Genomic DNA, 20,830 nt, shown 5'->3' on the forward strand with positions numbered 1-20,830 from the left:
GCTGTGCATAAGCCAAATAATACCAAAGCTTCAATTTATTTTGAAAAATTATGGCGGTCTTTTGCAGCACACTAAAACATCAATCTGCTGCAAATTTCCGAAGTCTTGTGGATGCAGAGGAGGTACAAAAAAATTAATGTAGCTTTCCTGTTTGGCTCAACATTATTGTGTGAATCTGCATTCAAATCTCTGAATTTGAATTCTAGGTGTTCTGAATGCATCTGATGAGCACTTAGATGACTCCATCCAAGTCTCAGATTATACCCCACATTACAACACACCGATACTGTAAATAGTATGCAGTGTCAAGCTTCTCTGATGTGAACTAAAGGTATATATTTTTAATTAACTATTAAATAATATCAAAAACCTCAATTGCAAGAGCTAAATAAACTACTGTATGCAACCTTACATATATACATACAGGCTAGAACCAGCTGTACACTAGAACTCAAGAAAGGAAAGGTGGGTGACACTGATGAAAGTATGAAGAAAAAGGTGTTCAGGATGCAGTAAATAGGCTTTGAGAGAGAATTAGGAATGATGGATAAAAACAGATGTTAATATATGCCTACCTGTGTGGCAGAGTGCCTAGATTACATGAAGCAGTGACAGTAGGGAGAAAATATTCTGATGAGAAAGTGCAATAAAATATCACACTGTAAAACATACAGTATGCCTGCTACATTTGCTATTGAGAGTTTTTAGATTTTTATAAAAATAAATACAGTATTTAACTTATTCTTACTCTCCTATTTAATTTCTAAGAATTATCATTAGAATATAAAAGATGGTTCTTTGCATCTCAGCCATTCTACACAGGTGTGTTTTGAGGAGTGAAACTCCTTCTCTGAAGAAGAAGCAGAGGAAGATGCTGCCTTCACCTAATGAACAGAGCTGGGAGAAGTAATTTTATTTTATCATGCAGAGACACTGGAGAAACATTTCCACCTTTAAAAAAAAAAGGAGCTGTATTTGTTATATTCTTGGTTTAGGCTGGCTGCAAAAAAAAACAAGGTTACAGAAACTCTTTTCTGTGATGTATTATATAAGGAAAAAATGCATCATTAGAATTATTTAATGTATTCCATGTCAGTACAAAAATCTACAATAGATAACCCATCTCAGACTTGAAACAGTCCCTGTTTTTTCTTCTCTAGTTAATCATGTGCAACAAAACTGTGAGAACAATGGATAAAAGAGTCAATATATGCTACATTTCTATGGAGACACCCATAATATCATCTGTTAGTTATTGCATATATATGTTTTAAAATGTATTTATTTAGGCTTTAAGGCTTTATCATTACATTTTTATAGAAAACCATTGGAGATATTCTTTATACGAATTATGTAGATTAGTGACTTACACGGTAATGTTGTAACTGGTAACATGGTAAGTTAATACTGAGGACAGACCATGTGCTACTTTAAGTGTGTAATTTAAGTGCAGTTACACACTATACTGAACAGAGAAAATAAAAAAATGAACAACAGCACCAATTGGCAGGTTACAGAGAGAATGTGTACCCCTGATAGTAATGGCACAGGCTTCCCAAGCCTGGCAACAGTACCTCTATTTAAAACCCTCCTAAGGTGAGTAATGTAATAAAGACCATTGGGTGACCACTCTGGGGGAGACAGTAGGCAGTGTACGGACATCCTTAATTGCTTTCAAAAAGCTCCCACAAGATTTTTTCTACTTCTGCAGTATCTCCCACATAAATCACCCAGTCCTGGGGTGCCTGTATCGTGAATTATTGATTTCCTACACAGCAATCAAAACTGGTGACTGCTGCACCACAAAAGTATAGTTGGTGATGGGCAGTGACCTAGGCCTGCATTTTTTCGTGGATGGGGCAGTCAACACAGACACACTTGCCCAATGTCATAGTCAAGACCCAAATGAAATGGTTTCAATGTCTTTTCTCCTTAACCTGCATGCAACAGATGTGACCTCTGTTGCATGCTCAGAAAAAGAGATAGGGGCTTTCCAAACACTGCTGCAAGTCCTCACAGTGTCATTTGCTGGTTCAAGCCACATAGATAGCCAAGCACTATAAGCACTAGAGTCACCAGAGGTGCACAGCTGTGTGCCAAAAATTCATGTTTAGCGAGTCATTGAGTGCCACCAGTCCTTTAATTCCACAGGAGCAGAACACCAGGTACAAGCTGCCTAGCCATTAGCAGGGTTCTCAGCTTGGAGATGCACCAGCATAGCGGAGGACTACCCTACAGTCCAGGGCTATGACTGGCATAGCAATGGTTTCCAGGGCTATGACTGGCATAGCAATGGTTGGGACTGCAATGGTCTTCATGGCCTCTTGGTGGCAATCTCTCGGTCACATTGACTGCACTCCTCTTCAGGGCAGGGCTGATTCAAGAGGGCTTGCACCCAGCCCTGTCCTCTGTGGTGAAACTGTACTACTGGAGAGTCTCAAAACAGGAGCCTTCTTTCCTTCAGGTTTACAGAAGTCAACTACCCAGCAGAGGAAGTCAAGGCTGGTCAGAAGATGCTCAAATTTGGCTGTGAGCACGACCTAGTTATCTGGACACTATACCTGTAGGCAGGTACACAGAGCTCATGCCCCTCTCTTTGAGTCTCTCATAGGTGTTAGGAGCATTATTCTAAATGGCCACATTCCTGGACCTAGAAACAAAGTGGTTTTGGTGTGAACTGTCGGTGCAAGTCCAACCTACTAGTGTCCACACCTGAGATCAAGAAAGACCAATTACTCAGAGATGTGGCCCTCGTACATTTACCATCAATCCTGGGCAGCAGGTACAAGTCTCTGCGAATTCATTCCTCTGTGCTTTTGTCTGTGCTGTGAACCTGAATTCCAAAATCCCCAGTGAGTCTTAAACAACTTCTGAATACTTCCAAGAGAAATTAACTAAATTCAAATATTTAAAAATTGCAAGTCTACACCAAAAGAAACTGAACTCAAATTTCAAATTTTCCTAAGCTTGTGAAAATGAAAAAGGAACTACCCTTAGGAACTAGTTTTTTTCCACGACTCCACGAGTCTGTCTCACAATTCTCCCCCATCATGTATAGTCTAAATATTTTATTCAGGATACAGTCTTTAGTGCATGTACTGGTCTAGTGATAACTGGAGCAGAAATATTAGCAGTTTCAAAGTTGTTACACAGAGCTCACATTGTGGAAACAAGAATCAAGTATTTTTCTTATTTTCACATTTAAATTAATACCTGCATTTTGTAAACTGGTAGAAGATAAATATGGATATTTCAACCAAAAATTGCAATACATTGGATATTTCAAACTCAGGCATTTAAGGATTTGATATTAACAACAACTTAAATGGTGAGTCACCTCTTCTGAAAACTGAAGCTGTATAGTAAATTATCGTGTACAACACTTTCACTATTATAGGACTATTCAGCTTTAAACTAGAAAAAAATGTACAAACCAGGATATCCAGTCAATGAGATTCATTAGAAATTAGTTAAGTAACTGTAACAAAAGTAAACAAGCAAGAAGCATAAAGTATACTGCCAGTTTTTCCTTTTAGATGTTATTTCCTAATAGTAGATTGATTTTTATATATATAAAACAAATTAAAACCAACAGAATAATGTACCAACAGGAGAAACGTTTATCAAGGCACAAACTTGACACCGTTTAGACCAAGTTCTACAAGACAACAGTTAATGGCATAGTTTACTGTTTCATGGAACATTTAGAATGTTTTAAATCATCACATAAGATTGCATAGATTTTAAAGCACTGCTGGGGTAAATAAATAATTGAAGAAGCACTTGGATAGGAATGCCTGAAAATAGCTTCTTGTTGCTAGTTGAAGCACTGGTGGATGTGACACTGACACTTCCTCTTAGCCAGACCTCCCTTTACCAAGGCCTCAGCATGTAACTGTTTATTGTAATGATAGGGGGCAGTAGGCCTATCTGTTATCATCAATCAATATGATCAACAAAGATTTCCGTTTTGTTTTTATTCTAGTCAACTCAGTAGTAGAAACAAAAATAAAACACTTTTCAACAACACTCTAATGTACAACACCACACCAAAAAGTGTTTGTGGTGTGTTTTTTAAATACAATCCTTCTGCTTTTACTTCTTTTACAAGAACATTCATAACCTTAACCCCTGGGCTTAGAATTGTTCAATAATAAAAGAGTAGGTTTCAATGCAACCTTATATAATAATTCACACAACATACCGGATTTTGCAAAAGGTTTCCTATCAGGCACATACAGAAAATGCACCTCCAAAAAGGAGTTCTTTTTTAATGTTGTTAAATATTTGGTTTTAACTGATTAACACCTTCTCCCGCTCATAACATACATTGGATAGTATTAATTCCGATGGCAGTCCGTATTCCACAAACAAGTGTTTAAGAAAACTAATCTGAAGCGATTACTCATCACCACCGCTTTTGGAAAGCAACAAAACAAAGTTGCAGATTGGTGCAACATTTAAAGAAAACGTAAACGCGTTAAATAACTAAATTACTTTCTCCCGAATCCACTCAAGAGAACGTGAACCTTCAAAAGAATAATCAAACCGGATAAAAAAGAATAATGTAAAAATACCTTTCTCCGATTTAGAGTAATCTATCCCTTCTCTCCCCTAATTCAGGCATTTTCAGAACAGTCTCTTCGAATGCATCCAGTGAAATAAAGGTTTATAATATCTATTCACCGACATGTATCCATTTGATAAATGAATAAGATATACGTAATACCACAACTGTTTATATGCGAACGTGATAAGTAGTGCTGTAGAGCACGATTCAGAGGTTACTTGTATGCAAATGGAAAATTTCGAACACACGCAAGTTGTTATGCTGACCTGACAATAACGAAATCTTATTTTTCCCTACCTGCTTCTCTTAAATGACCATGTTTCAGTCGGTCAACGAGCGTTTTCACTGCGTTTTCTCTAGCAGGCAGCTGGCACCCGGGGTTAATCTGGGTTGAGAAAGGTTTAGAATCCCAGAGGTCGTTAATTGGTCTAATCACCTGCCAGTGTTTAAATGTAGAAGAAATAGTTCTCTGCAGCTCCAAGAAGAACTAAGTATTACTGTCTCATGGAATACTCTAATTCACTCAAATGCAGATGGAGACAAATTGTGCGCATCCAGTGAGTTGTTCGGCGTACCGTAAGAGAATCGCCGGACACACTTTCTGTGTCCATCTATATTCCAGTGAGATACGAAAAGGTTTTGACATAATCTTCAAAGTAATTTTTCATTGTGGTACTACATTTAAAAGAAGCCCACAAGAATTCCTTATACGTTCCGTGCAAGACTTTTTTTTAGGACTGACAGACCTCTCTGACTTTAGCTCGCAGCTGTTCTCTTCTGTGTAAATTATCCTAAATTTAAGATCACTCGTCACATTCCTTTTTTATCACGTCCTACTACCAAAGGTTAACTCAATGATTTATCTCTAACTACTACTAGTGAGTTACTGAGTTTGCTCCGTCTGTCTGAACTGCTTTTGCGATTCCTCTCTTTCTTGGCAAATCCCACCCCTTTTCCAACTTCAATCAATTGCTGCTCACTGTAGGCAGTATAAGAAAACAGTTCTTCGCCACCAAAACCCCGTAAACCAGCTGCAAAATATTTAGGAAATAGCCTGGATAGCTGAATTGTTTGTAACACGCCCACATCGAACATCCTGTTTAAAGCTAAATTAATGGCAAGGTTAAATTATGCAAAAAGACAGTGAACTAGTTCCAAAAGCAGTTTATACATTTTAGTAACACAATATCTGATGAATAGTTGCGACTTATTAAGCAGTAATGCAGCACGGGCAGTATTTGTGTGGTAATAGAAAGAAAAATAAATGGACCACAAAACCCAATGGAAACAAAGGAAAAATGTTGGGAAAAAAATACGAACAGAGAGGGTAAAATGTCTTCAAGTAAATAAACACAATTGTTGATTTATTTTTCATAAAGCATCCTCATAAATACGCATTATTGACATTTTCAATCAGAGCCGTGGACTCCTGGAGGTCCACAGTGACTACTCTGAGATCCCCAGAGACAAGGTGAAACTACTATTCTTCCCACCAAGCAATGGATAAAATGCTCTCATAGAGTGGATTACCTTTTCCACACTTAACAGAAGACCTGCTCAAAAGCAGTTCTGCTCCTAATGTTTTAAGTAAAAGCATTATCAAGAATTACATATTTCAATTTGATTGCATACAGTATATCTGTGGGTCAGGAGGCAACAGTGGTGCAGTGGTTAGCATAATTACCTTGCAGCACTGGGGCCCTGGTTCATTTCTGGATCTGGGGTGCTTTCAGTGGAGTTTGTATGCTCTACTCCTAACTGACTTTCTGCTGGGTGCTCCTGTTTCCTCCCACAGTCCAAAGAAAACTGGTTGGCTTCTGTGAAATTGGCCCTGGTGTGAGCGTGTGCCCTGTAATAGACTGGCATCCTGTCCAGGGTGAACCCTGCCCTGCACCCGTTGTGTGCCAGGATAGGCTCTGGCTCCCCTGGGACCTTGAATTGGATGAAGCAGTTAGCAAATGGATGGATGGATTAGAGTGTATACTATATATCATAGGGTCTTTATTGGAAATTATTTCTTGACACGGGAGTCCCCCTGTCAAAAAAAGACTGAGAACTTGTATTTACTGTAGATTAATCCTTGAAAGTTCTCTCAGAAAAAATAGCCAAGATAGCTTTTCAAAACATATCTAACATATTCAGATGTCTCCCTTTTCAAAGCATAAAATTCTGTTAAATGTACTTTAACTTTACATACTTACATACTTTAACTAGTACATAGTGTGTGTAATGTATGCACGTTACTATGCAGAAATGCAGAAACCAACAGAGAGGTCTTGCAAAAATCAGGAACAATTACTATTTAAAAACTGCAAAGCTACTGAGAAAAGTTTTGATAAGGAAATTTAAATGCTTTTTCTTGCAGTTTCAAAATTATTTGGAAAATAATGAGACTGAGTAAAGACAATATTTTCACACTCCTGTACTGTACAGGGGATTCTCCCATGTATTGATAGATTGTTCAAACTATTTTACACTACAATGCACTTCCAAGAAGAATGCCACTCTGGGTATTACCAGAATGCTCATACAGTAAGTGGTTTCACGATACTTACCATTGGACTTTAGAATGATCTCTGAACTTGAAGAGGCGTGTTCAATAATGGCAAATATGATAAGGAAATCCACATTCCTTGAATTGCCAATTTCTCAGCTGTGTGCCACAAGGAAACACTATTTCTGAACTGCTTCCTAGGGATTAAATATATGTTCATGAAAGCAGCTGTGGTGAACCCAACTGCATCGATTTAAGTAACACCTTTTTTAAAAATCAAAAGTACTGGTAGGTGAAGTCACTGTACAGTATTTAAGTTTCAAAGTTAAACACATGCTTTGGTAAGCCTTTTGGAGCACTACCAAACTAAAAGCAACACTATATTTAGCAGACCTATACTATGTGGAGGATTATGTACTGTACTGTGAGCACAAGTACTGTCCACTGCCCTCTATCCCAGAATGTCTTAACTGCAGGTTTTCAATCCATAGACTGTTTTAACATGAGACAACTACCAGTAAGAGGCTTGTTTTCTAGCACAAAGGTCCTTTGTTGTTTGTTACAGATGCTTTGCATTTTGTAGACTGGGCATGCGTCTTACCATTCACACAAAAAATGTAGATAACAATTAATGGAAAAACCCAGACAACAGGGTTTTTGTGAATATGTATCAGCCACTGGCCTAATTAGGTACTTGGAACTTGAATGGCACGTAGAATGTATTAAAATAATATGGGAACAAAGACATTGCTTGGAGGTTTCTTACATTTTTTAATTACGCCTCATGGCAGAGGAAAGAATGGACAAGTTTTTCTTCAGTTTAATTTATAAAATAAACAGCAAATCATTCGAAGTTCTATTTTTTATTAAAAAATTTAAATACACGCCAAGGACATAAGGAACAATGTAAACTAAGAGCAATTCCTGTATTTTTGTGTGGCCTTCATTTTTGTACTTGCTGTTATACACCAGGATACCCAGGATTAATAATATTTATCTCAGAACTATATTCTGTATAAGATACAGAAATTGAAAAGTCATACTAGAATGTTGTAAGGGAGTGAAGTGAAGGGGCTACAGTTTGTTTAGCCTGCCATTGAATATTACTAGTAAACACTCTGAGCATTTTCAAAACATATAGAAGATAATTCCTAATCCTATCATATTTTTATTTTAATAAAATTTACAGTTTACTTAAAAGCAACAGAACAACTTGGAAGGCTGAAATATATAAAAATATATACAGTACTGTATACTGCACCTAAAGAAGGCTCCACGGCTGAAACGTTGTGTTTTCTTTCTTCTCTTTTCAGCATGGAATAAACCTATTACTTGTACCTTTACAGTAGTGTATATATTTGAAAAGATATATGCGCATTTCCAGAATAAGAATGAATATAATAACTGAAAGACTTCGATAATTGCTTCAGGCTATTACTCATTCTTTTACAGCTTACTGTTGAAAGAATGAAACAAGTACAGTATCACAAAGCTTAAGAAAAATGACAGTAAAGAAAACCCCAAATTTTATTCCCAAAGAAGCATTTATCTGGATAGGTCTAGGGAAAACACGTTTAGTCAAGCCCTAACAGGCAAAAATGCCGTGCTTGTGTCATCTGCCTTCCTGATCATTATACTTTTCCTTTCCCACGGCTTGGTTGTGGATTAATTTTCTTTAGATTGGAGGCATGAGTATCAACAGATGTGCCCAAGAGGCTAAAATTGTATCTTTATAAAGACAAAGCAAACCTGTATTGTGTATGGTGTCTTTTTTCAGTGGAGAACAGAAGAAATACTGTAGTGCAGATACAATAGAAGGCTTTTTTCTGTGATAATGATCCCACCAAGTCAGAGAAAACTGTTTCTTACAACCCAATACATGTGTATAAAAAGGTGCTGCTACTTACAATGCATCATTCCATCCCATATTTATAAACCTTTAACTCTTTTGGTTTAAGTGCCAGTATGTTGTCCTAAAAGCAGTCATCCATTTGTCATTATACACTGCCAAGTGTAGTTTTAGTTTTCTGGTTGAGAGGATCTGTTTTGTACCAGCAGACATAAGTGTGCCATCCTCATACGAAGCCTGCCATATCCTTCTTATGTGCTAGCATATCTCCATAAACTGTTCATGTTCTAGAGAGTGGTTACTTTTAAATATTTTACAGGCCCAAACATGTGATTTGCATACCTGCAAATTTATTCTTAATCTGAAGAAAGTAAACCGCATTAACAAGTCCAGCAAAGAGATACCAGAATTCAATTTAGATGCCATTTTGGACATATGAGATTTGAACAAATGAACACCTTCAAACCATGTTGACAAGCTTCTGAACTGTGAAGTCTCTTAGCAGCCAGAATTCTTTTTTCACTGCAGTCAATTCTTTTGTCCTTTTAAAAACTGCAGTATGTCCTTTTAAACAAAGTATTATCTTCAAAATGGTGGCACGGTGGCAAAGTGGTTAGCATTGATGCCTCACACTGCTGGGTTCAATTCCACACCTGGAGTGCTATCTGTGTAGAGTTTGCATGTGTTCCCCATGTATGCGTGGGTTTCCTCAAATGGCTTCCATCTTAAATTTGCTGTGTGTCCATGTCCACCAGATGTAATTTTAGTCAATAAGACATTTTTGCATCATGGGACATTTACATTTCTTTATGTATCACAAAGGTTTCCACTCTCTGAAAAATAAAAATGGCCATTCTGATCATTATGATGGATCTGCTACCAACACTGACAGAATACACAACATAATGTACATGTCAATGACGTCCTCTCCATTTTGTATCTATGTGATAAAAAATATGGTCTCTGCTTTGGAAATCAATTATTGACCCATCATGCCAAAGGATGATGATTCAATTTGTGATTTCTCCCAGGAGGAGGCTTGTCCTTTGGACTACATCCAGCCTGTTAGCTTGTTACATGTCCTGCTTGTTAGATTTTCTATTCTGGCATGAACTGAAGTCCTATATTCTGCTAAGTAATTTTTGTAGTTCTTACAGACGTCTTGAATATTTCTTGCCCTTCCAGATCTTATATTTCACATCCCACATCTGGGTAAGGTCTTGGATATACCTCTTTCCCTCAATTAATATTTCTTTCCTTCCACGAATATCAAATGTTTTTGCCACATTTGTATAATTGTGCATAACGTGTGTTGATGTAACATTATAACTTGGCTCTGAGATGTCTGCTCCTGGCCAGCATGAGCATATTTATTCTGAAATTCATAGAACTTTCTTGGCATAAAGTTATGGGAGTTGCTGCTGCTGTATGTTAGTTAATTGGATGTGGTTTGTGTGACTTACTACCTACAGTACCCTTTATTAAATGATTGAATATGAATGTAAACCATGACATTGTGTGGATATTTTTATATATGCTTAATATCACTTTTTGCTATGCAATTTAGTTTGCTTTTTTAATAAATATAAAACAACTCTGAACTGTATAATACTGCCCATTCTCTTTTTCATAGTATTGATGCAGATAAATATTAATTTATATATTAATATTAATATATTTAATTTTCAGTTTTAAAATAAAATATTGCTATAAATGGGAAAAAGGTAGTAATATTGATAAATTATTAGTTATTTGATCATTTGGATCTAAATCCTCATAATACACACCAGATACCACATAATAACGAAACTTAAATTCACTAAACCCCCTGCAAAATCTGAATCAGCAGAACTTTAATATAATTCACACCTTTAGGCTATGCAATAATACTACATCAGTTTTAGATATCATCTTTGCAATTTAAGACTATCATGTACTGCCACCTTGTGGAGAGCCATTAAACATTAAAATAATTTTCAGTGAAATGTACTCAAGGTGTCACTACTTTAATAAATCACTGTGTACTACACATAAAACTTTGTTAAAAGGTAAAACAGAATCCCTTTTGGATTAGGAAAATAAAACTGGCATATTCATACATCAGAGGAAAATTAGTTTTACAAAATTTAAAATATTAAATGGCTAAGCATAACAACCAACAACAGACAGCAGGATATAAAAAGGAAAATTAATGGAAATTCATATTGATAATTTAAGTAGGTAGCTGCACCTACTTGGTAGGCTTCAAAGGAACAAGTAAAGGTTATTCCATGCTGAAAAGAGAAGAATAATATGTTTTGGCTCTGGATATTTCTTTAGGTGTGTGAATATTAATAATAATTTCTTGTATTTATATAATAAATACATCTAGGAGGGAAACCCTATACATTGTGAGGGAAAACCACCAAGACAGTTTTCATTGCAGTGAAAATATGAAATACACAAGCTTTAAAACATTCATTTTACACTTAACATTTTAAGTGTTTTTCAGCTTATACTATGCAAGTGGGAATCAACTCACAGCATCCTCCTCTGACCAGCACACCCATCAACCAACTGAACTTGTGAAAATGTTAAGCTCTGCACCACATTACAGGATGTCACTCTCATAATGTGTAGGAACTATTAAATATAGAGTTATTGGGATATTAAATATGCGAGACATTTGAAAAAGGATCTAGTAGTATGTTTGATCTATATTGCCTTTGTTTTTACAAATGTGTGTCCAAGCACATGCTGTGCCTCAGACGTACTGAGTTAATGTAGTAAGAAGGCATCTAAAACAAATCATGTTTTGAGGAGTTAACCTTTCTTAGAAGACAAGTGTAAATCAAAAACAACATAACCTTCAGCAGACAAGTTGACAGCCCAGGACAAATGCTGCAGCATGCTGAAATTCAAATTTTGATTTCAGATGCCTGCAGCACTGAGCAGTTGGTAACAAAGCTTTTACTAACACAGGGATTGAAAGTAAGATGGAGGAAGAGCCTGGTGAAGTTCAGTTATGCCCACTGGCTCCCAACTTAGGTAAAAGTCTTAGAACAGGGCTGTCCAACTCTTATAGACAATCCTAGTGCGTCTGTGGATTTTCATTAAAAAACTCCGCTCCCAAAAAGCTACACAGGCAGGTATGGGTTTAACTGGGCGAATTTAACAAAATAATACATTTCACTAGAGAAGACAAAAAGAAAGCAGAGCAGTAGGAGAGAACAATAGGAACTTGTTTGAATTAGCAGAAACATGACGAAACAGGAACATATCCAAAACAGTCTCCGGATCAGATTAGTGGATCAGATTAGTACATGCCTGATAAGCTACAGTTAGAACCTGACCTGATGCTAAACACAGTGATACAGCTTGCATGCCAGTTAGAGAAAATACTAGGACTTGGACTGCAATTCACCCCATAACACTGTGTGAATCTTGGAAGTCAGACGAATGCTTGGGAGCAGGTTAGATAAAGAAAGAGCAGATCTGAGAGTACTATCAAAAACATGCACATATAAAAGGAAATTCAGAGGCCTTTAAATAGAAAGGCCCAAAAATCATTATGGAAAAAGCTACAAAACGTATACTGTACACTGTGGTAGAACACATCCGCCTAGGGACAAATGTCCAAGAAAAATGCCAAGTGCAACAAATTCAAGAAAATAGGCCATATTGCAGTCATCTGTCACATTGGTGTGGTTAAAACAGTAACTGCAAGCAAACAGAATAGAACTAAAGCAAACAAATGTTTATTCCAAGGCTCAGTCACACACATGAGAGATACTAACAAACCTTGGATACTAGAATTAATCATTTAAGGTACAAGTGTGACTTTCAGGATAGAGGTTAGAAAAGAGAATAGCATTCTACTTGTAATGTGCTTTGGCCTGAACAATCTGTCCCAGCTTTACAGTAAAACTGCAATATCTGGGAACAGCTCTTGTCCTTACACGCTACGAAGTGAGAAATTACCAGCTTTCAGTGTATGTGATTAGTGGAACATCAGTGGACAACTGGCTTGGATGAGGCACAGCTACATCAATGGGCCAAGATTGCCAAGCTGAAAAAGTTCATAGTAAAGATCTTGTGCTGGTCAGCACAGATGAATGCTTGCTCCTATGGTGCCAATTCCAAAACAAAATAGGACAATTTGAAGCTGCATTGTTTGTAAACAAAACAGTACTGTGAGGAAAGTACAGTATGGTCGTCCAACATTCAATTACATCCTCCTGAAGTTAGCTGGATGGCTGGATGCTGCAAGTGTAGTTTGGCTAACTCTGCTGGAAGAGGATTGTGCCAAACTGACATTTATAACTCAGTTTGGAAGGTATCACAGGCCTAGATTTCACCAAATATCTTTCGAAGGTAAACAACAGACAAAAATGCAGAAACTGGCACCCACAGATGGCACAGAAAGTAGTGGAGCTGCAGTCTCCAGAGAACATTTCAGAATTGTGCAGGGAACTAGGTATGATACACTACTTTGGATTGTTCCTACTCAATGTGTTAGATATCAGAAAACCCCTTAATGCACTGATGAAGAGTAATGCAAATAGGAAACAGACAGATTATAACAAGAGAAAGCTTTTGAAAAAGTAAAACATGCGATTTCAGAGGCCCCAGTCTAAGCTTTTTATGACAACACAAAGACTCCTGTCAGTGCTGATACAAGCTTGACTGGAGCCTTACTACAGAACCACAATGGACAATGCTATGGCTCCAGAACCCTCACACATGCAGAAAAAGATAATTCACTAAAAATGAGTTAATTAACAGCAGAGACATAGATTACCAAATACTCCTGTAAGTGCTGAGATACAACTTACAAGCAGAATACCTGTTGGGGAAGACATAACAGACACATTGTCAAGATGGGACACCTTCTATCTGTGCTCCAGCTTGAAGTAGTCAAATTGAATGACGAGATCTAGTTGCATAAGGAAGCAACACACACCCCCCACACAGTCCCTAAGCAAACTTTAGTTGGTACAGCAATGACAAGTTAGGATCCAAAACTGCAGATTGTGATCCACTTTGTCAAAGTCTCTGGATGGCCAAAATATACATGAAAAGCATTACTTAGGCTTACTTCATTCAGGAATTGTCCCTCGGAATTAAGAGGACTTCTGGTGCAGCCAAATAACAGTCCCAAGCTGTTAGAGCCACAGAGGTTCCCAAGGTATTACCACGTGCAAGGAAAAACATAACCGAGTGTCTAGTGGTCTGGTATTGAAAAGGATATAAAAAAACATATAGAGACATTGATGACACGTCGACAAAGGAAGCATGAGTGATACTTCTCTGCTGCCATTGACTACTTTCCTAGATATTTAGAATTCTTAAACGTAACCAGGTGACGCACGGTGATGTCTAGAGCAAAGAATGCTTGCTTTCTGGCCACGAACAATGTCATCTTTGTTCACAGGAAAGGCATTTGCAGAGCTTGACAGAACATTATGATTTGCATTATAACATTTCAATATCATTGTAAAAAAAAGCTAATTGGGAAGCAGAATTAACATTCCATAATGGCAAGATGATACTGTGTGAAACTGGCTTGATTTGTCTTGATTTATTATTTACAGAGCTACTTGTAACATCTCTTGCATAATGTCCATTTATAAGTTTGTTGTAGATCTTTGTTTAGCCCTTATTTGCAAACTGATTTCTTTATTGCCTTTTTTATCTTTACCGTGCATACTCTTCACTAGACTTAAATTATATAATATTCAAGCATATGCGATATACATTCAACACGTCCTCTTTTATAAAAAAGAAGGTAACCAAAATGGGGGCAAGCTATCTCTCAGTGACATCACTCCAAGCCTGAGGGGACCAAGGAAATCAACTCAACGCATTCCTACCCTCTCTGGTAGATGCGCTAACAATTGTGCACCAATGCCTGGGGAATCCAGCTGGTGATATGACACAGGCTCAAACCTGCAATATTTCTGGCCATAGAGCCCATCCTATGGCGAGGGATTAACACTGCTTACTGATTGAGACACTCAGGTGCACCAAACCTACATATTTTAATAGATCTATTCAAAATGAAAATAAAGACAAGACCCGTCCTGATTTGTCATTTTATCTTTGATGGCACACATTTTCTGAAAAAGGACCTATATCATCACACAATATTTATACAACGTTGCTGTCGAGAGCTCTGGATTTCTACCTCACTAGTGTGGTCCTTATTCAGCTGTCTCTTTTTTATAGAAATCAAAAGAAACATGGCTGGTCTCTAATCACAGTAAAGCCCAGCTTAAAAGGCATTTAATTCGCCAGCTCAAACTGGACATTCAGCAACCAGACAGTAATATCCTTCAATCCGGATTTTACAGTTTATTCCATCCTAATGCTTTATTCTGTCTGCAGGTGGACAAGCAAGGATTTGTGTTTCTTTTTTTTTCTGGAATTCATTGTTTTTTTTATTTCAGTGTTACTGTATGTGAGAAGAGCTGAGAGCTCATCTAGCAAGAAGGTGATGAGGAGAAAGGAAACTTTACGTTTTTATCTTGATTCTATTGATGATGGAAAATTTGATTTTTACAGCCATGACAGAGGATTTTACTAACCTAAATCTTTTAAATCCCAAAGTTATTTTATTCACATAAAAGGCTCTAAAAATAAGTTTCATTCACTATAATGTTTGTGTGTTTGTTTTGTGGAAGGAGGAGAGGATTTCCGAATAATCCTTCATTTATAAAACAATAGGTAATTCAAGAAGGAAGTCGTAATATTTCAAAACATCGAGAACCAAGAGGCTCCATTTGTCTGCTGCATTCATTATTAGACTTGGGAAATAATTTGAAAAGGTCATATTTCCATATTTTTCTAATGACTGCAAATCCTTGTCTCTTTTGAAGTATCAGTGAATTAAGATGATAGAATAGTGTTTAAAAAGTATGAAATAATAATTATAATAATATATTAGAGTACATTTCAAAAGAAAGAACATACACCCAGGAGCAGTGTATTCACAGAACCTAATTTTCTTGCTAAATTCCCTTAACTTGGCTTTAGTATGTGTTCCTCTGGAACTATAAAGCAACCCCAACAATGATAAGGTATGCACCCAATGAAGGATTTGATAATATTTTAGAGATTCTCCTCTTTTGCTTTTTTTCACAAAATACTGTAGCTGTCTAGTGGCTCATTCCAGACATGTTCATCTACAAGTGTTGACAACCTGCTTTAAACCAGTTTTAAAAGGTCAAATAAGGAGAAAATGAATGCTTCCCTGGTAAGCTAGAGTAGTTATACTACTTGGACCAAAAGTAGGACCCAGTGCTTTAATTCACAACTGTTCTATTTTCTAACTGCTTCTTCCAATTCAGGATCCCTGGGAGTCAGTGCCTATCCTGGCATGCAATGGATGCAAGGCAGGTACACCTTGGACAGGATGCCAGTCCACTATTGGGCACACGTAGACATGCAGCCATTCATACCTGGGCCAGTTTTCCCTGTTAACCTACCAGAATGTCTGTGGACTGTGGGAGGAAACTGGAGCACACAGAAGAAACCCACGTGAACTTGGAGAGAACATACAAACTCCACACAGATAGTACCCCAGGTCTGGAACTGAAACCAGGGCCTCAGTGCTGTGAGGAAGCAATGCTAACCACTTTACCCCTGTGCCTCCCTCACAATGATCCCTCCTCTGCTATTATGCTACCGCAGGTGACCAGACTGTTTAGAACCTAGTGAGGGTGATGACATGTTGCACAGTACATGCACAAATCATTAAGAATGTTCCAGAAACACACCTGTAACATTCTGTATTGCTAAGAGAAATACTAAATTAACCAAATTCTGAAAACTAAACACAGCACAAATTCTATATCATTCTTTACACCAAAGGATCCAATCTTCAGTCCTACAAGTCACAATCAAACATGTTTCCTGTGTTTCAGATAAACAGACCTACAGACATGCGTCTTAAATTAATTAAAATGTTTTCTAAAAAAAAATCTGGGTAACCATGATTTCCAACACTGGGCATCTATAACATTTTGTACTAAAAGTACTCTACAATGTACAATGCTTGCTAGTGGTCCTCTTTTGGTATAGTAAAAACTATACAGGAACCTCAATCAGAATGAGCAGTGGTTCTGACACAGCCCTTGGGGTACTCTACTAACTGCGTAATTAACTTAAAGCACTGCTAATGTCTATCCTTTATTTCCTTTATCACCCTTTATCGTAAGAAAATAAATGCATTTTGCATTATTGTGCATTTAATTCAAAATTACTGTACTACTATAATTTCTGTAAAAATGATCTATTTCTTTACAGTTTGGCTGTACATTATCAAATAATCTGCTGGAATATACTGTATTCCTATAGGACCATTATCAAGAATATGATTGTCCCATCATGAAGCTAAATTTTAATTTAAAGTACTAAGCTTCTCCGATGATTACGTACATTATCTATTTATTTTACTCATGCTACTTTTGAATAAAATCTCTATTCAATGCTGGTCAGGTATTACAATACTTACTTTATGTTTGTGACATTAACATTTTACCTTGGGAGGTTTGTACAAAACAAGACAACTCATTTATTATCTTCATCACTTATGTATCATGAATGTTGCAAGGTATACCACATACAATTTACTATTACAAAATGATTAGAAAATTAGGCAGTGTTATATTTTGATCAACTGTTGGAAGATACAACACAAGAAAACATTGTTTTCAATGTACCGTCACAGAGAAGCTTCTCCCTGATAGGCAAAATATTTTTTGTGAGATAAAAGGCTTTAAAATGCCATATTTGTCTCAGTGTTTATGTAGTATTTACATGTCAATTACACTACAGAGAGCTGGATCTTGTCAACCACATTTATAAACCTTTGCTGTGATAGCTTGAATAAAAAACACACAACTATTTTCCATTCACTACTGTACAGATGTTGAGCCAAGCTGTAAGTGAAAAAATACAGAGAACAAAATCACCGGAAGATGCATTAAATTGAGGGATTCATGTGTATTTGTGGTAAGCATTTGGATGTGGTATTTTCACTGAAATTATTAACTTGAAACGTGCTCAAAAATAAAAGGTTTGTTACAAAATGCCTTTAACTAAAGCCCTCAGTGCAACCGATGGATCACCTCCCTGTAAAGGAATTCAAGTTTATCTTAACCACTTCTTGTATATGCCAACTTTTCTTTTGGAGAAACACATTTTGAGACCTGACCTATTGGTAAAAGAAAAGTTAAAGCTTACAATATATTAGGATGTGGTATAATTGGCTTTTTACATCAAACCTTTTTTCATATATAACCATTATTTGTAAGACATTTTAAACACATTCATAAATTCACAGTGAAATACAGTAAGTACCAAACCTCAAGCTTTTCTCTAACAAACATTTTGGTAAACTTAGGTCCCACATGTCAAATGTCTGAGTTTCCATTTTTTAAAACAATGAGGTTTACATTGTGGTTAACAACTGGTTCGGAAACCTATTGGATTCACTCAGTCTTCCACAGGAAAAGAATTAAATGACTTAAAACTATATTGAGACTAAGGAAAAAATAGGAACAAAGATCTCTCAGCTTCAGCCAGGTCCCTGAATCATTTCAGCAACAGATTCGTTTTTTAGTAATAAGAAACCAATAAATTAATTGATTCAATATTCCTTAAACATGTAGCAGCCTCATAATTTTACCCATCGTTGCACTTTTGTTTCCCCAATCTGTTTACCAAATCCAAAGAAAATACCAAAAATCTGTACTTCCATAATTGCCAGTCTGTGGAATTCGGAGCATAATAACACAAGAAAAGTTTAGCCAGTCTCACTCATCTGGTTGTTACTAACGTAAAGATGTAGAGCACTAAATACCTAAAGACTTCTCAAATACTTCAGAGGATTTGCAGCTGTTTCACCACAAAGTAAAATTAATAGAATGTACTGTATATAACAATATTCTGAATAACAGTAATATAAACATGTTGTACAGTATATAATTAGAAGTGCATGTTTTTAATGCATTTCCTTCTAAATTGTATATTTTCCTTCTAAATTAATGCCCTGGTTTTTATGATGTTGTGATACATTAATGGTTGAAATTCCACATCTTTGTAATCATGAGAATCTACAAAAAAGTTGTTCCTCAGAAGTTACCTCCCATTCTTACAAATGTTTTAAAGGAAGGGGACATTTGTCAGCATTTTATGTGGTATTTGTCAACCATTGCAACATCAAAACATGTTTTGTTTCCCCAAGCCAAGGCACGAATACATTAATTTCATACAGGAGCCATGAAGCACTGAACTAGAACAGCATGCTCTACTTAACCAACAGCAAACACCTACAAACAGAGATGCTGTTTGGGGTTGACTTTGGAAAATATAGAAAGAGTCTTTGCTGCAGAATCCTAACAAAGCCAGCAGTGAACTTTGATTCAATAAGTCAGTATTTCTTGCATTAGTAAGTCTTAGTACATAAATTATACTACACCGTATTACACAACATGGTACAGCAAGGAAATATGCTGTCTGGTGCTTTATAACAAATGGCAAGGAGTCAAAAGACTACTTGTTATAGTTTTATAAGAATAAATTTTATATGCGCCTTTACAGGTGGCTTCTCAAAGCGCTTCTCAAATGCACAATGAGAATGCACAATGAGAGGAAACAGCAGATGGGGGTATTGAATACAGTAGGAGCAGAGGGGTAAAGAACAGAGCCAGTTAAGTAAAGGCCCTTCTAAAGAAGAAGGTTTTGAGTCTGGATTTGAAGGAGTTTAGGAAGGTGACTGATATCCTTAAGGATAGAGTTCCAGAGCTGTGGGGCATAACAGGAGAAGGCCCTGTCAACCATAGAGTGTAGATGGGCTTGGGGGACAGTTAGGAGACCAGAACTAGAAGAGCGAAGGTTGCGAGTAGGAGAGTAGGAGATAATAGTTCAGCCAGGTACTGAGGTGCCAAGCCATGCAGAGCCGTATAGGTGAGTATGAGGATTTTGAAGTCTACATGAAACATGACAGGAAGTCACTGCAAGGACTCCAGGGTAGGAGTAATGTGATCACTTGCACTAGGATTCTGGCTGCCGAATTATGGACATACTGGAGTTTGTTCAACGTGCATTTAGAAACCCCAGCAAGTAGAGAATTACAGTAGTAAATTTGGGAGAAGACAAATTTATCAATCAGCTTTTCAGCAACAGTAAACAATAACATAGGACTTAGTCTGGCAATATTTCTGAGGTGAATGAACGATGTCCTGACAATACGTTGCATATGTGGGTCGAATGTCTAGCCTGAATCAAATATCGCCCCCAAGTTTTTTTAATTTAGATTGAAGTTCAAATACAGTACCATCCACAGATAGGGTTACAGCACTGACAGAGTTGATGGGACTACAAAGTTGATGGGGAATGCCAAGGATGACTTCAGCCTTGTCACAGTTTTTTGATGAAAGATAGATATAAAACAGGACAAATTCTTAAACAAGGAATGTCTAGGAGAACTACTTTAACTTAAATCTTTGTTGATGTACTGTAGAAAAACAAATCTTTGATTGTATGGTCTGCCTTTTCTTGGTTTACTAAATTTCAGTATCCTGATTCTCAGATTCAGATATCATCTGCTTCTTAGAATATTTTCTTTGACATCACAAGACCATTTTTCTAAAGAATAAACGGGTTTCAAGGCTGCTGCTAGCTGAAGTGGCCAGAAAGATGTCTGAAACGTGGTATGCACATGTAACACTGTGTGGCTAAAGCCGAGGTCCAGAATGTTCTTTTATAGTAGATTCATTTGAGCAAGAGAAAACAACTGGTATAAGATATTTGCAGAATTTAGGATAAAAAAAATTAGAATGATAGTTTGTCTTCTCCAAGTGTATTCACTTGTAAACAACTTTCTTAATGTCTACTTTAAAATAAACTGTCCACTTTGTATGTCTCGGTGACA

At 36.8% G+C, this 20,830-nt stretch overlaps 1 protein-coding gene and 1 long non-coding RNA gene across 6 annotated transcripts in view; one reads left to right on the plus strand and one right to left on the minus strand.

Moving 5' to 3' along the window:
* Positions 1-20,830, plus strand: part of LOC148673190 (uncharacterized) — a 330,310-nt gene that overhangs the window by 139,925 nt on the left and 169,555 nt on the right. The gene's annotated exons all lie outside the window — the stretch shown is intronic.
* pdzd2 (PDZ domain containing 2) overlaps positions 1-20,830 on the minus strand; it is a 176,449-nt gene that overhangs the window by 117,658 nt on the left and 37,961 nt on the right. Inside the window, exon 1 of one of the 5 annotated variants that reach the window (XM_088629529.1) lies at positions 4,868-5,518. The exons of 3 other annotated variants lie outside the window; for them this stretch is intronic. The gene's annotated coding sequence lies outside the window, so the exon portion shown is untranslated. Of the gene's footprint in view, positions 1-4,577; positions 4,710-4,867; positions 5,519-20,830 lie in introns of those variants that run through there. One more of the 5 variants, XM_088629530.1, reaches the window with a different exon arrangement.

Source organism: Lepisosteus platostomus, chromosome 4, assembly GCF_059453375.1.
Source record: "Lepisosteus platostomus isolate fLepPlt1 chromosome 4, fLepPlt1.hap1, whole genome shotgun sequence".
Classification (NCBI taxonomy): Eukaryota; Metazoa; Chordata; class Actinopteri; order Semionotiformes; family Lepisosteidae; genus Lepisosteus; species Lepisosteus platostomus.